Source organism: Bos indicus x Bos taurus, chromosome 2 (genome assembly GCF_003369695.1).
Source record: "Bos indicus x Bos taurus breed Angus x Brahman F1 hybrid chromosome 2, Bos_hybrid_MaternalHap_v2.0, whole genome shotgun sequence".
Classification (NCBI taxonomy): Eukaryota; Metazoa; Chordata; class Mammalia; order Artiodactyla; family Bovidae; genus Bos; species Bos indicus x Bos taurus.
Window position 1 is genome coordinate 84,184,781 of NC_040077.1, and position 17,710 is coordinate 84,202,490.

A 17,710-nucleotide genomic window follows, 5' to 3' on the forward strand; every position below is an offset into this window, starting at 1 on the left:
TTATTAAATAATATTATTTTGCTTATACATTAAAGTCAGCAAAATGATATTTGGTCATTCTATCACCTTTTATACAAATTGTTGGAATGGATAAATCATTTTGCAGAATAATTATTAATGGTTTGAAAGAAGTGCCAACTTATCGTAGGTTGGGGTTGGATGAGGGAGACAAGAAAGAAGAAACCAGAAACTTGAACTTGAATTTCTCAGTCTCCTTCTTACCTGTCCTCTACATGTCAATCGTGTTTCACTGGCAGAACTTGCCTCATCAGCCCCAAACTGGTAAGATTCTGTCATTCTTAACCATGGTTAGTCCACAAGTCAATTCACCTGGCGCCAATAAAGACAAGCTCACCAGAGCTTCATTGTTAAAGTAATTTGGGGTTAGCTGCTACACGTCCTCTCTAACTCTTAACACAATTCCCACTACCAGTTTAATCTAGAAGTGACTGATTATAATCACCAAACTTTTCCATTAACAATGCTGTTAAATTGTTATTTAAATTTAACAGTTTAAATAGTGCACAAATGTAGTAAATACTTAAACGATGCCCTTTGCTTCCAGTATGGAATGCTAGAAAGCATAAAAATTCAAATGAAATATAAATAGGAGTACTAGAGTTTTGTTCTAAATACAGCTGAAAGTTTAAGTTAGATGCAAATTAGTTATTTTTTGTTTGTTTCCTTCGAAGAGGGTGGGTCTATTTTAGAATGGAGCCAAATAATTTGAAAGTCACATCTGCATCACTTTCAAGACATGCCCAGTTTGCCCCACAAATGACCAGTCTATTTGATTAAAAAAACAAGTGTTAGGCACAGGCATGACTGCATCATATTGGCTGATGTCTTTACTGATCCATTTTGGTTATCTCAGAATTGCTCCAGCTCTAAGGCTATTGTTAGTTTTTGAACTTCTTATTTAAAATAGGGAAAAAATACAGACTAATTCTGAAAACTTGTACTTAAAGAGCTCTACATTTATAAAATTATCAATGTGCCTATTTGGTCCAATTACTGGAACATTATAGACACTAGGTATATTTGGTTAATTTGCATTTATTACAGTGCTTCATATTTTACTGTTATTATGGAATTTTTAAAACACAAAACTAGAGAAAATAGATTGAGTACCCATATAACCATCAACCCCTTCAACAATTTATACAGAAATAACCTTGCATCATCTGTACTCTCACTGGATTATTTTAAAGCAAAACTCAGACAATCTTATTTCATCTATTAATTCTCTTCTATTCCTCTAAAAGAGAAGAATTCTTTTTTTAGGCCCAATTTTATTACCATACATTTAAAAATTAATAATATTTCCTTATTATCAAACGTTCCATCAGTATTAAAAATTTCCTAGTTGTCTCATACTTCATTTTACAACTGAATTCTTCAAATTAGGAACAAAACAGGCTCCCATGTTGAAATGCTATATGTTGAATACTTTGGTTATAACTTCAACAGTCTAAAATGTCACATGATCCATACCTTCTAAGGGGTTATCTCCTCAGTAACTTGCCATATCATGTAAAGAATTTATAAAATCTATAAAGATTTTGATTAATTTATTGACTACCTTTTTATAAATAAATTTATTCTCAGGATTTTTTTTTTTGTCTTTGGGAAGAATTAAAAAAAAAAAAAAATCCACTAAAGTATTAATGGCCAGTCAGAGTTGGCTTCATCATGGCCATGCAACCTGTACAATCACATGGGACACCATGCTAAGAAGGGTCTGTGCTTGGTATATTGCTCTGTTGTTGCCATCTTGAAATTCTTAATAGTTTGGATCAAGGGGTCCCACATTTTCATTCTTCACTGGGCCCTAGAAAGCGGTCCTGCTGGCAGTATAAAGACTAGAAAACACATGTTGTTGTTGTCTAGTTGCTAAGTTGTGTCTGACTCTTTCGCACATGGACTGTAGCCCACCAGGCTCCTCTGTCCATGGGATTTCCCAGGCAAGAACACTGGAATGTGTTGTCATTTCCTTCTCCAGGGGATCTTCTGGACCCAGGGATCGAACCTATATCTCCTGCCTTGGCCGGCAGGTTCTTTACTGCTGAGCCACCAGAGAAGCCCAAAACACACATGATTCCCAGTTAATGTCTCAAATGAGTTAATAATTATTAGTCTACCTAAATCTCCTACCTATACCTAGAAAAAGAATATTAAAATCTAACTAGGATTCAAATTACTGACCAAAGCAACTTTTGATCAAACCGGTCTTTTTTTGAACAGTCTTTTTTTTTTTTAACCCATGCAAAACATGGGAATGGGTTTAAGAATACTTTTTCCCATATTTATTATTTGTTTGTTGACCATCAATAATGTAACTTTGGAATATTAGTGTCAGCACATAGTAAACACTATACTGTAACTGCTTGTTATAATTATGATTAATAATTATTATCATTTAGTATTGCATTATTTAGTATTTTGGCTCAGCATAGCTTCTAGATAAGAAGATTTGAAATGCTTCAAAGACAGTCTTTGACAGATACTAAATTAGGAACATAATTGCAAAGAGATTATTTTCTAAGTGATGGTTGGGTACATGCATGCTAAATCACTTTAGTTGTGTCTGACTCTTTGCAACCTTATGGACTATAGCCTGCCATGCTCCTCTGCCCATGGGGATTCTCCAGGCAAGAAAGTTGGAGTGGGTTGCTATGCAATCCTCCAGGGGATCTTTCTCACTCAGGCATCAAACTCGTGTCTCATGCGGCTCCTGCATTGCAGGGGGATCGTTTACTGCTAAGCCACCAGGGAAGCCCAAGTGATGGTATAGTTTTCCAATTTGGGTCTCATTTCACAAGCACAAATACCATCTGGCCTGACACAGGCAATCAAGCTCTCTGAACCAATTTAATATTACACATATGGATTTCCAAACTTAGGCTTTCTAACTTCTTTCAACCTTTATTAAAAGTTACAGTGGACACAGTTACATGTTGGATCTAGTACCTAATTTGGAGGAGCCAATGTCTAGGATGTAGGGTATCATCTAGTCTTTGAATTGACTGGCTAGTTCTCCAGGGGTTTCATAGAGCAAAGCAAGTTGGAAATTTTTATGATTCTGTTGATACCTAATTTCTATTTCCTACTCCCTTATGCCTATACAATTATAAAAAGGAAAATTAGGCCATAGAATACAATACAGGTGATTTATAACATGTCTTTTTGATGATAGCAAAGGTGCAAATATTTCCCAAATGTGCTCCCTATAATAATAAATATAGGAATAATAAATAATAAAACACCTTAATAAAAATGTGTAGAGGAAAAATCCCAAATATCTCTGCTACAAAGCTTGGTTATTTTGCAATCAGTATCATCTGGAATGGTCAGATACATTCTACTTACATTTCTAACATTGCTCACGAATCAGGTATTTTAAAAAATGTAAGGAACTGGGAAACATACAGGAAGAGAGGCTCATGCTAAAGTCATAATCAAAAGTAGTTACTGTTTGATGTAAATTCTAGAAAGTTTAAGTAAAGACTAATGCACACACGTGATTCTCTGAAAAGATAATGTATAATGTTTGTTGTGGACTCTCTCCACCCTGAGAACTTAAAAGGCTTTCCTCAGAGCACACATTCCTGGTCTCTCTGGAAACACCCCACACATAAGGTAGAACAGGAGACACGTGATTTTGGTATTCTTCATGCAGAATCCTCAGTTTACTTGTGCCTCCAATGAGGCAGAGTGTGAGTGAAGGGGATTTTGTTTGGAATTTGTATAAAGCTAGGAGTGCCATTTAGCATTTTTGCAGCCATAGCAACCCATATTATCGCGAACACAGCCCTTATCACTCTGTACTGTAATTGTCTTTTCAATTACCTCCCTGACTGGGCTGTAAGCAACTTTAGGTAAAGAATCATATTTTCTTTGCCCTAATTTTCCAGCTATGTAGTGGCCTGCACATCAAAGGAGCACAAACTTTTACCTGTAAATAGTTTCATCCCTTAAAATTTGCCTTTTTTCCCCAAGGTAGACTTGCAGAGGAGGTAGATTCATCTAAATTCAAGGACTGAAATGAACTTTTAATCCCCTAACTGAATTTTAGTTTAAATCTGCTGGGATATATTTGCCTGCACTTGACCAGTTCTTCATTGATTACCACATTAATAACTCATATATATATGACTGTGATCAAAGTTATTAACATACACCTGATTCTGCCTAATTTTTAATGACTTAACTAGCATAAATAAATACTTGAACAATTACATCAAGTCACCATAAAGACGGGAAAGCTTTCATCTAAATGTATAACCAAATTGGCTAATTAACATTTTAATTTAAGAGACTGGAATAATCTCCCTGGGAATTGATTCAAGCTAGTCAAGCTCAAAGATAAATCAAATGTCCACATTATAAGTATCTTTAAATGTTTTTATTCTCTATTCCATTTACAATTTTCATTGACCTGTTACATTTACAGCCTGGAAAACTACCACTTTATGGTTCTACTATTTTTTTTTTTTAATTACCAAATTTTGCAGAGAAAGTATGGAGATATTCTCAGAAAAATTGGGACCTGCACATAGTATCTAGATAAGAATAAAGTAATGTAAGGATAACCTCCAGAGCCAGACTATCTGGATTGGGCTTGTGGCTCCAACCCCTTGCTAACTACCTCAGTTTTCTTTATCCATGAAATGGGCATAATAATATCTACCTTGCAGGGCTGTCATAGGAATAAAATTAGTTACCATATTCACAGTACAGAAATGGCACCTGGCACATTTTAAGCCATATATCTTCACGTGTTTAGGGTGGGAAAAAAAACTGAAATCCAACTGTTTAGAGAAAGCAACCATCATTGTAACTGGAATGAAACTTGAATGTGATGAAATCATTAGAGGCTATAAGTGAGATTTACAAGGAAAAGGTGAAGCATAGTAGGTTGCTAACTACTGAGTATGCCAGAATCATTCCTCACAAAGTATTAGGAAGTTTCAAAAACTTGTAAAGATGTATGCTGGTAAGAAGAGGTGATTTATGGGATTCTATGAAGAATGCAAAAGTGGCTTATTCTAATAAAAGTAAAATATGATTTGAGCTTTACTTAGAAACAGTGCAAAAATTTTCATAAATCGCTACAAGTTTGTTTTGACAATTCATTTACTGACTTCCTGAATATTTAGAATTTTGCTGCTTTCTTGCTGTCAGATTCTTAATAAATAAAGGTAAGCAATATTTGTTAAGATAAACCAAGTGTATCTTGGCTTTAAAAGGTGTATTTGATTATTTTTATAAATGTCATTAGTGGAATGAGTCCCATTATTAATTATTTGGAAGCCCTAGGCAAGATTTGAAATTTGCTCGCATATGATGACATTTTAAAATGAATTTAAAAATGACTTTATTAATTTAACTGGTTACATAAATGAACTTGCTTTTAAACATATTTACATGGTCAGTTCAGTTCAGTTCAGTCGCTCAGTCGTGTCCAACTCTTTGCGACCCCATGAATTGCAGCACGCCAGGCCTCCCTGTTCATCACCATCTCCCGGAGTTCACTCAAACTCGCGTCCATCGAGTTGGTGATGCCATCCAGCCGTCTCATCCTCTGTCATCCCCTTCTCCTCCTGCCCCCAATCCCTCCCAGCATCAGAGTCTTTTCCAATGAATCAACTCTTCGCATGAGGTGGCCAAAGTACTGGAGTTTCAGCTTTAGTATCATTCCTTCCAAAGAACACCCAGGACTGATCTCCTTTACGATGGACTGGTTGGGTCTCCTTGCAGTCCAAGGGACTCTCAAGAGTCTTCTCCAACATCACAGTTCAAAAGCATCAATTCTTTGGTGCTCAGTTTTCTTCACATTCCAACTCTCACATCCATACATGACCACTGGAAAAACCATAGCCTTGACTAGATGGACCCTTGGTAACTTACTGTTAATTCATTTCCATGTTGATAATTTGTGTTAAATTGAACTGTGAAGTGAAGTGAAGTCGCTCAGTTGTATCCGACTCTTTGCGACCCCATGGACTCTAGCCTACCAGGCTCCTCTGTCCATGGGATTTTCCAGGCAATAGTACTGGAGTGGATTGCCATTTCCTTCTCCAGGGGATCTTCCCAACCCAGGTATCGAACCCAGGTCTCCCACATTGTAGACAGACGCTTTACCGTCTGATCCACCAGGGAAGTCCTTGAAGAACTTGAAACTGATTTTATTGAATTAGCTAACCAGCTTAAAATGATCTCACTTGCCAGGCATGTCAATCAAATTGAACCATTCAGTTCAGTTCAGTTGCTCAGTCGTGTGCGACTCTGCGACCCCATGAATCGCAGCACGCCAGGCCTCCCTGTCCATCACCAACTCCTGGAGTTCACTCAGACTCACGTCCACTGAGTCAGTGATGCCATCCAGCCATCTCATCCTCTGTCTTCCCCTTCTCCTCCTGCCCCCAATCCCTCCCAGCATCAGAGTCTTTTCCAATGAGTCAACTCTTCGCATGAGGTGGCCAAAGTACTGGAGTTTCAGCTTTAGCATCATTCCTTTCAAAGAAATCCCAGGGCTGATCTCCTTCAGAATGGACTGGTTGGATCTCCTTGCAGTCCAAGGGACTCTCAAGAGTCTTCTCCAACACCACAGTGCAAAAGCATCAATTCTTCGGCGCTCAGCCTTCTTCACAGTCCAACTTTCACATCCATACATGACCACAGGAAAAACCATAGCCTTGACTAGATGGACCTTTGTTGGCAAAGTAATGTCTCTGCTTTTCAATATGCTATCATAACTTTCCTTCCAAGGAGTAAGCATCTTTTAACTTCATGGCTGCAGTCACCATCTGCAGTGATTTTGCAGCCCCCCAAAATAAAGTCTGACACTATTTCCACTGTTTCCCCATCTATTTTCCATGAAGTGATGGGACCAGATGCCATGATCTTCGTTTTCTGAATGTTGAGCTTTAAGCCAACTTTTTCACTCTCCTCTTTCACTTTCATCAAGAGGCTCTTTAGTTCCTCTTCACTTTCTGCCATAAGAGTGGTGTCATCTGCATATCTGAGGTGATTGATATTTCTCCCGGCAATCTTGATTCCAGCTTGTGCTTCTTCCAGTCCAGCGTTTCTCATGATGTACTCTGCATAGAAGTTAAATAAGCAGGGTGACAATATACAGCTTTGACGTACTCCTTTCCCTATTTGGAACCAGTCTGTTGTTCCATGTCCAGTTCGAACTGTTGCTTCCTGACCTGCATACAGATTTCTCAAGAGGCAGGTCAGGTGGTCTGGTATTCCCATCTCTTTCAGAATTTTCCACAGTTTATTGTGATCCACATAGTCAAAGGCTTTGACATAGTCAGTAAAGCAGGAATAGATGTTTTTCTGGAACTCTCTTGCTTTTTCCATGATCCAGCAGATGTTGGCAATTTGATCTCTGGTTCCTCTGCCTTTTCTAAAACCAGCTTGGACATCAGGAAGTTCACGATTCACATATTGCTAAAGCCTGGCTTGGAGAATTTTGAGCATTACTTTACTAGCATGTGAGATGAGTGCAATTGTGGGTAGTTTGAGCTTGGGAGTGCTGTTAGCCAACTGGGGTGGGAAACCCATGGACAGTCCTCGGGGATCTCAGGGCTGCACAACTGGAGAGAGCAGCTCTACAAGACTGCCTTTTACATCTGAAGAAGTGATTCTTGGAGAAAAGACAACACAAGACCTGTCCTAGGAGCGGGGATCATGTTTCAGCAGCTAGGATGGTATCGGCCGTACGAACCTGCTTTTCCTAGCAAACTGGACAGACTTGTGTGTGGCCCCTTCCTCTCTGGTACTTTGCCTGCTGTATGAATGAAGATTGTATTCCTCTGGAAATATTTTACAGTCTAATATTGAGTGTAATTAAGAATATAATCATGTTATCAAAAATGGTATTTAACTGTTGTAGTTTCTTTAACATTCATGTGGATAAAAAGTCTATAATAAAAAAAATTGCTTTTTTAAAAAATATTACAGATTTACTGTAATATTAATGTGGCTATTTATGTTACATGATAAATACATATTCCTTTGGAATAAGAGTTAAGGTTTGGAAAGTTGATTTCCACTGTGCTCCTGGAATTTCAAGATGACTATCTGTTGGTCTCTAGGTCTCCTTGGTTGGTACAAGGGGCTGCTTACCAAGCCTTCTGTTTTTCTTCTTTTTAGTATTCTGTGAGTGAGCAAGGTAGCTAGAAGCAAGATTGAGAAGTTGGCAGTATGTCTGTTTTTCCTCCTGTGCTTTTTATACCACACTACCCATAAGAATCTGGATAATCAAATTTCCTCCCTTCTTAAAAACTTTCTCTTCAGTAAAGACCTTAAAAAGTATGTTCTCACTAGATAAGTAATAAAATGGTAGTAAACTTCCCTCAAAGTCTCTTTGGTTTCAAGGCCCAGGAACGAAGTTCTAAATGTGGAATTCCGGGGTTGGTGAGGACCATAGAGTAGGTTTGAGGGAGAAGCTTTTCCATCATTGTCACATGGTCAAATCTGTTATTGGCCTGATATCCTTGCTCTAGCACTGAGCTTCTTGCTTTTGTTTATTCTTCTGAGTGGGTCTTCCCCTTTCTCCTAGGCTAGGTCTCATTCCTATTTTGAAAGGATTTGTCACCGCAAATCAGAGGCTGAAATCAGAGGTTCTAAGCTTCTACATTATTGTCTTTCTCCCAGTAGGGATATCTAATGTTAAGGGTCTTTTGTTTGTATCACAGTGAATTAAAACTAAGGGATCTGGCAAGTCTATTGTTAGCATTACCTAGGCAAACCATATAAAAGAAAAAAAAATTTTTTAACCTAATTTTCTACCCTGGCTGGGTGAGTTGCTTGACTTGTCGTTTTGTTTCATTTCTCTAATCTATTTTTATTTCTGCAGAGAACTTGAAACTGATTTTATTGAATTAACCTACCAGCTTAAAATGACCTCACTTGCCAGGCATGTCAATCAAATGTGTTTCTCACTAGGGTGCCTTTCTCCCTGGTGCCTTTCCCTCTGCCTTTGTGTACCCTTTCAAAGTGGTGGGCTCTCTGGAAGAGGATGGCCTTCTCTATTTCATAAGTCCTGCTTTTCAGAAAGAGACACAGGGCTTCTGTGTTTCTCTCTGAGAATTTCCATGTAAGTTCTGAGGGTCTGTTTATCTTCCCTTTAGGAATGGCAAGGCTTTAGATGAGATAGAGCCATAATTCCTCAAGGGATCAGAAAAAGATGACCCCCCAGGCCTCAATTCCCATCCTGACCCTAGCGTTGACATGTTTAGTGTCACAGAATGTTACAGGCCTTAAAGAACAAGGAGGGAAATATACCTTTTATATTTCTCTGGCTTTAGATCTAAAGCTGAAGCCTTAATTTCCAGGCTAAAATGTGGAGTCTCTAAAACTGAATAAGCAGTTGTTAATTTTGAGTCTAGATTTAGAACATATTCCTGAGATCTTCTTTTCCCAATTCCTTAACACCTATTCCTAGTACTTAGTGTTCTCCACATCAGGGCTATATACCAATATAATTTAGTCTTCCTTCTCAGGTATAAACTTGTCTGAACCAAACATTTTTGGTCATGTAAAAATCAGTTTAAACTGAATATGGATTTAAGGAGTTTATGTTATCTTTGATTATTACTAATTTTGATTCATGGAAAGAATTGTTGAGTTTGAAAGGCTTAATTTCTTAGAAGCACTCACATTTTTAATAAATTTAATTAAAGGCTCTTAATTTTGTTGTGTATGTTGTCAATTTTCTCCTCTACTAGAGGGGGAAAAAAGTTTTATGACAGATTTTCTTTATTCACAGCTAAAAATTGAGGTATGAAGCATGGTTCTTATTTTCTTTATTTATTGTAGCTGGTTCTTTTCTAACCCTCTGAGGTGCAAAAAAAGCCATTGGATTTATTATCTCTTGCTTCACAAAGGTAGATTGGTCATGCTTGAAATTTTAGATATGTGAAATAAAATTGTGACTGAAGCAAAGCAAATGAGGATCAACCATTTACACACAATTCAATACTTTCTCTTCCCCCCACATATTGCAAATCATCTAAACTGTTTTTATAGTTCAGTTGAGCTTCTTTATGAATCAAATGAGATAACTGCAAAAAAAAAAAGTCTGACCTTTCAGAAAGTTCCATGATTCTAACATATTAGAAATTCCTTTCCCTAAAACTGATATGAATATGCAACTGATTAAAATAAAACATTATAGTGATATTTTGCTGCACTTCTCATTGTTTACCTTAGCAGATGATTTTGAGTAAGCCTACACATCACTGTCTGAGATTGCTTTTCCCAACAGGGAAAGCAATATACTGGTTTGCAACTCAGTCATTTATCCTACATAGTAATTTTCCTCTAACTCCTGCCCTAATCAATATGCTGATACTTGAGCATATATGAATGTCTGAGTGAGATGATATTTAAAATACATAAAATTAATAGAGCATAAAGACTTACCAATTAAAATAGAAGTCTTTCTTAGCCAGGCATTAACTCTATAGTTTCTAAAATGTGGGACGTCTAGGGAATCCTGAGAGAAAGGGCTGGAATAGGGATGAGTATCATGGTGGAATTCAATTCAGCTGTAGCTGTTATTGAGTAACTTGTATATTTGGTCAACGGTCCTCTGTACCTGTGTGTACCAGCTGGATATTATTAGTCTTGTAAATACATAATTGGCAAAATCCATTGGATCATTGAAACAGCAAGAGAGTTCCAGAAAAACATCTACTTCTGCTTTATTGACTATGCCAAAGCCTTTGACTGTGTGGATCACAATAAACTGGGGAAAATCCTGAAAGAGATGGGAATACCAGACCACCTGACCTGCCTCTTGAGAAACCTATATGCAGGTCAGGAAGCAACAGTTCGAACTGGACATGGAACAACAGACTAGTTCCAAATAGGAAAAGGAGTAGGTCAAGGGTATACATTGTCACTCTGCTTATTTAATTCTATGCAGAGTTCAGTTCAGTTCAGTCACTCAGTTGTATCCAACTCTTTTCAAGCCCATGAACTGCAGCATGCCAGGCCTCCCTGTCCATCACCAACTCCCAGAGTTTACCCAAACTCATGTTCATTGAGTTAGTGATGCCATCCAACCATCTCATCCTCTGTCGTCTCCTTCTCTTCCTGCCCTCAGTCTTTCCCAGCATCACGGTCTTTTCAAATGAGTCAGCTCTTCGCATCAGGTGGTGAAAGTATTGGAGTGTCAGCTTCAACATCAGTCCTTCCAATGAACACCCAGGACTGATCTCCTTTAGGGTGGACTGGTTGGATCTCCTTGCAGTCCAAGGGACTCTCAAGAGTCTTCTTCAACACCACAGTTCAAAAGCATCAATTCTTCGGTGCTCAGCTTTTTTTATAGTCCAACTTTCACATCCATATATGACCACAGGAAAAACCATAGCCTTGACTAGACGAACCTTTGTTGGCAAAGTAATGTCTCTGCTTTTTAATATGCTGTATAGGTTGGTCATAACTTCCTTCCAAGGAGTAAGCGTCTTTTAATTTCATGGCTGCAATCACCATCTGCAGTGATTTTGTAGCCAAAAAAAAAAAAAAAGTCAGCCACTGTTTCCACTGTTTCCCCGTCTATTTGCCATGAAGTGATAGGACCGGATGCCATGATCTTCGTTTTCTGAATGTTGAGTCTTAAGCCAACTTTTGCACTCTCCTCTTTCACTTTCATCAACAGGCTCTTTAGTTCTTCTTCGCTTTCTGCCATAAGGGTGGTGTCATCTGCATATCTGAGGTGATTGATATTTCTCCCAGCAATCTTGATTCCAGCTTGTGCTTCTTCCAGCCCAGTGTTTCTCATGATGTACTCTGCATAGAAGTTAGATAAGCAGGGTGACAATATACAGCCTTGACGTACCCCAGCAACCAGTCTGTTGTTCCATGTCCAGTTCTAACTGTTGCTTCCTGACCTGCATACAGGTTTCTCGAGAGGCAGGTCAGGTGGTCTGGTATTCCCATCTCTTTCAGGATTTTCCCCAGTTTATTGTGATCCACACAGTCAAAGGCTTTGGCATAGTCAATAAAGCAGAAATAGATGTTTTTCTGGAACTCTCTTGCTTTTTCGATGATCCAGTGGATGTTGGCAATTTGATCTCTGGATCTTTTTAGAAAGCAGTGAAGGTGTAAGTACCTTAAAATATTAATATCAGGAATGTAAGTGCTCTACCTTATGGAAACTTAGGAGAAAGATATTGCATATACTTTAAAGTTCCTGAAATAATATGTTCAATAAAATAACTATAGCCTTAAAATATCAGGATAGATAATTTGGAAGCTTTTTATGCTCTGAACCCAAAAGAAGTACTCTATATTGATTTTATGAAACCTAAAGACTTTTGTTCTGATTTTATAAACTCTAAAGACTTCGGAATAAATTTAGACCAATTCCTTTAATTTATCCATGAATCTGAGGACCATGGCCATTGCCTCCCACAGTTAGTGACAATGGTGAGACCTGAAGCTAGTACTCAGACTTGATCTCTTTAAACCTCAGGACTTCTCCCTTTCCCTAAGAGCAACAGTGAAAACCTGCAGGAGTGAGGTGGTCAATGGGTTGGCTTTTTCAAAGAAACAAAGGGATATGAGAAGCTGAGTATCCTGGCAGTCAGTAGGCCTTTACTGAGCACCTAAAAGATACTGTTTATAGGGACACAAAACAAAAACAAAACAATCTTCCTCCATTAAATATACAGAATACCAGAATATGTAGTCCTAACTGGGTTTGGATCTCAACTCTCCTCCCTACCTGTTCAGTGGTCTTAGGCAAGTTACTCGTGTCTCAGTTTCCTGGGGCAGGATAATACCTACTTCTTTGTGTTATGAGGATGAAACTAATACACATGTAGAGCAAACAGGAAATACTTGCCACAGAGTAAATCTTGCTATTACTATTGATCATGGTTTTATGCACTCTGGTAGATATCAGTAAGGCATTCCTGTAACTCTCTGGCTGGATACAGAATCAGACACACCAGACAGAATAGATAAGTCTCACCATGAAGATCAAATGCCAAAAAGCAGGGTAATGGAGTAAAGGCAGCCACCTTTTAAGAAAGTACCGGCTGTGAATTGCTCCTGAAGAGGGGAGGAAACAATTCACATGTCAAGTATGGTGTGAGCAAATCAATGGGAGCAAGAATGAGCACATGATCAGGAGTCCTTGGAATTCCTTGGCTGAATCCGGAGGTTTTCCTATTGGGTGTTAAGAATAATCGATTAAGCAGTGGGAGGTAATGGAAGAGGTTAGAAAGTTGTCAGAAGCCTCGAGAATTCCTCTACGTGGGTGACAAGCTCTCTGGATTCAACTTTTTCTTTTAGGCTTGGAAGGCCCACAGGAAGTGCTCTTTAGAATAAACTGGGAGGTGGGGGTGGGAGAACTATGCAAAATACCTCGCATTTAGCACTAAATAGTATTAGTTCCTTTTTCCCCTCGGAGATTGAAAGGTTAGTTTAATAAAGGGGAAGGGTTAAATTAACGTAGATGTTTAACTCCTGTACAGATAAACATTTTAATTTATCAATCTGAAACCTGGCTGAAGCGTTTTCGTTCAGAGCTTCCCTTACTCGTCCGCCTCCCGCGGGCGGCAGCAACCGACATGCAAAGCCCGGGGAAAAGGCGAGGGTAAATGGTCGCTCCACGCATGCGTGAGAAGCCTTCTCAACTCCCCCGCGGCGTCTTTTCTTGGAACAAAACTAGCGCGGAGCCGCGGAGCTCCGCAGTTTGCGTAGACTCGAATTTCCTATTGCTCTCACGGTCCGTGTGGAATCCTCGAGTGGGGCAGTTCCCCTACGCTATTTGCGTTATTCGAAGTGAATGGCTGGGTGGTGCGTGTACGCCCGGAGCGTAGCGCCCATAGGCGGACGGGGTGCGGCTGCGCAAGGACTTGAGTGGGCTGTGTACGCCGCTAGCGTAGCGTGGTGTCCGACGCGCGGGTCTCCGCGACGCAGTTGGCGCAGGCGGCTTTGGTGAATACACGATTTGGTGCAGCCGGGGTTTGGTACCGAGCGGAGAGGAGATGCACACGGCACTCGAGTGTGAGGTAACTATAAAACCCCGATTTGTTTACATTCCCTCCCCCAGAACCGGCCCCGTGCGCGGCGGAGACTGCGAGTCCCGGGACGGCGGGGGGGTAGAAAGGGAGACAGGAACCGGGGAGTCGGGGCTGAGTCCTTCGGGGATCGGGGCGCTGGGCTTCCCGCAGCTGCTGCAGTCGGCGGCGGCGGCGAGCCGGGCAGAGCGCGCGGTGGGCTGCGCGTGGGGCACCGCCGCTCCTCGTGTGCGCTCTGGGCTGCTGCCGGGTTAGCGATCGGGGAGCCTCCGCCCCGCGTGCGGCACCCGCGCCGGAGTCAGCCTCCTGCCGAGGCTGGGGAGCCGTGCGGGGAGAGGGGGAGTCACCGCTGAGCAGGCGGCGGCGGTTGGGGGGCTGCGCGCGGCCGGTTAGGGGCCGAGGTTGGCGTGGCCGGTGGAGGCAGGGACGCGTTGGCCCGAGAATGGGAGGGTCCGCAGTCCGGTCTCGGAGGGGCTTGGAGACAGGCGGCGGCGAACGCCCCCGATTCTTCCCCTCGCGTGCTCCCCTCCTGTGTGTCACCGGGATCCCCGGGAGGGAGCCTGGGCGCCGCTGTTCCGGCCCGGCTGGCTAACGGACGGTGGCGCCTCTGCTCCTACCGCGGGAGGCCTCGTGGGGGCTTACTTTCTCCCCGACCAACCGAAAAGCCGAGGCGGGGCGCGGGGGAGTTGATACTGAAGCCAGCTGGGGTCCCTGAAGCTGAGGGCTCGGGTGGGGCTGGGTCGGTGGGCGAGGCCGGGTGAGCCGGGAGGTGGCGCGGCTGCCTGGGCTTTGTTCGTGAAAGCCCTTTGGCGGAGAACCTTAGGGGGCCCACCAGGCTGCACTACGTCGGGGAACCTTCGTAGCCCCCTCTACGGGTCCAGGGATCTGCTGAACTCCTTGCTTCTCCCTTGGGATCCCCGAGTGCCCAGGCCTGGTGAGGGCGCAGGCGACATGTGGCTTCCTGTGGCTTCTCTAAAGAACTGTTCACGTGGGAGGGAGCCTGTCCACATGGCTGTCTTTATGAGCCGGGCACAAGGAAGAGAGATCTCCGCAGGATCCGCGGCCCTCAGTTGGAAGTGTCCCTCGCTCAGATCCCTGTTTTAAGTAATAAAGTAACATTAAAGCACATAATTTAAAAAGATGGTAGGTTATACTGTGGACTTTTTTTTAAAGTCTTTTACGCCGTTCAGTTCTCTAGTTTCACCTAGGAACTGAGTCATTCTTGATGGAGCAAAACGAGCAAGAGACAAGTTTACGTTCCTTTTGTGTGTGTGTGTTTTTTTTTTTTTTAGACGGGTATCTAAATTTACCTAATTGAGAACTAGCAAGTAATATATTGGAAAAACTGGAGATTTAAAATGTAGTTGATTGTAGTAATTCAATTGAAAGCCTGAAGATTCTTGTGTGCTGTTTTTTGTTAGGACTTAATTCTGCAGATGTTAAGTCATCTTGAGTCAGTCTCTTGTTCTAGACCTTGGGTCCATACCAGTTATCTCACATCCCTACCTGCACTAAATACTTGAAAGAGGATTATCAATGTATTATCAGTGATGAGTGATTAGAAGAAAAGAATGATGTACTGGAGGAGCTTTTAAACTTTTGTATGGTGAAGTTCAGAATGGTGATTTTAAGTATACGGAATACATAAGATTCCGGAGAATCCAGTTGTACTGAAATATAATTACCAACATTTTAAATATTAATGGTGAATTCATGCTTTAGTAAAGCATTAAATATCAAGAGTAATGGCAGGTCATAATGCCTAATTTCAAACTAGTGAGGACTGTAAATGTAGAATTTAATTTGAATGATTTATATTAGTAGTGTCAGGTGCTGCAAATTAACCGATTTTTTTTTTTTTTGGCCTATATTTATAACTGAAGGGATAACTAAGGTTACTTTACAATATATCCTTCTTCCGCATCCAGATTCTCAAACCTGAATTTTATATACAGCTCCCTGGTTAATAACCCCTGGGTAATTTGTGCTACTTTAGAAGGAGTGGTTAGTTATGAGGCGACGTCAATATATCACCTGATAACTTTTTGCTTCCCAGGTAGATCAGCGATGAAGAAATTGGCTGCCAATGCAGGAGACAAGGGTTTGACCCCTCGGTCAGGAAGATACCCTGGAGAAGGAAATGGCAACCCACTCCAGTATTTTTGCCTGGGAAATCCTATGGACAGAGGAGTCTGACAGGCTACAGTCCATGGGGTCACAGAGAGCGGGACACAACTTATCCATTAAACAACAGCCTTTACTTATTCTTCATGTTAATTTGTATTCCACTAACAGCTTAAAAGTCAACACACTTCCTCCACTTTTTTGAGCACTTGATTTGAAGCCATTTTTAGGAGGCCTCCAGTTTGGTATGCAGGTACTTCTCTAAGTGGTGTTTTCTTTTCATTTTTAAACAGATTTATTCATGCATTGGAGAAGGAAATGGCAACCCACTCCAGTGTTCTTGCCTGGAGAATCCCAGGGATGGGGGAGCCTGGTGGGCTACTGTCTGTGGGGTCACACAGAGTCGGACACGACTGAAGCGACTTAGCAGCAGCAGCAGCATGAAGAATATAGGGTATAGGTGTTATAACAAGGGTAATTATTCAACAACAGGAATGATTATTTACTTTTAATTAAAAGAGAATTATGTTGTTACCATTCTATTACCCCACTTCCTCGACCCTTGTTTTGGCCACTATTGGAGAGAATGTAGGGCTTGGAGTGAGACTTAAAGTTCAAAACTGATCCATTATTAACTAGTTTGGTTGCCTTGAGCAAATTTCTTTATCTTAATCTTTTATCTGTGAACTTGGAAGTACCAGAAAAATCTATCTCATGGTTTACTGTGACCTTTAAATGATGTAATGAATCAAAGGGCTACAGATGATTCATTTTACCTTCTTTTCTACATACAAATCTTACAGTTCATTAGTGGTTGAAGGACTACTTTTTATCTTGATTCCAGAATGAGGTTTAATGGTTTCTACTGGGCTGCTGAAGAGGATACAATTGTTATTCTATTATTCATATGTAATAATCCATAGAATTTCTTATTTTGTATTTACTAACTTATAATTACATATGTCTTTTTTCTGCCAAACTAAATTCCTTGAGGGGCACATACTCCATAGCTTTTTGTCAAATAGTACTTGTGACAGTGAATGTACAAAACTTATCTAGTGAATGTACAAAACTCTTTAATCAAATTAAAAATGTTAATTGAGTGATACAAAATTTAAATTCAGTACTAATCAAAGGAAATACTTTGGATTTTTATATGTCAGCCCTTATCTGTGTAGTGGCTATCTCAAGAATGGAAATGTTTTTGTATGTATATATCAAAAAAGGACTATCACTAGTAGTATTTTAAACTTACAAGTTACAAAAGAGTATACAGTAGGAAATGGAAAAGAGGTATAGGTGATCAAAACAGCTAGTTATTTTGCTTTATAACAGGTTTATAACCTATAAGGTCATCTTTCATTACCAGTAATTCTTATTAAAAATATACTAACTTTAGCTGTTTGAAGAGTTCGGGTTTGTCCTAACAGTTTGATGCTGCCCCCTAGTGTTTGATTCCCCTTGAAGTTTTCATTCCCTTCATCTTTACCTTTCCCTAAAACAAAACTCAAGTTGCAATTAGATTCTTTAGTGCT

General features: G+C 40.4%; 1 protein-coding gene across 4 annotated transcripts in view; it reads left to right on the top strand.

Annotated features, from left to right (window-relative positions):
- SLC39A10 (solute carrier family 39 member 10) overlaps window positions 1-17,710 on the top strand; it is a 93,124-nt gene that overhangs the window by 9,827 nt on the left and 65,587 nt on the right. For 2 of the 4 annotated variants that reach the window (XM_027563267.1, XM_027563285.1), the window contains exon 1: window positions 13,790-14,042. The exons of 1 other annotated variant lie outside the window; for it this stretch is intronic. The gene's annotated coding sequence lies outside the window, so the exon portion shown is untranslated. Of the gene's footprint in view, window positions 1-13,788; window positions 14,043-17,710 lie in introns of those variants that run through there. One more of the 4 variants, XM_027563295.1, reaches the window with a different exon arrangement.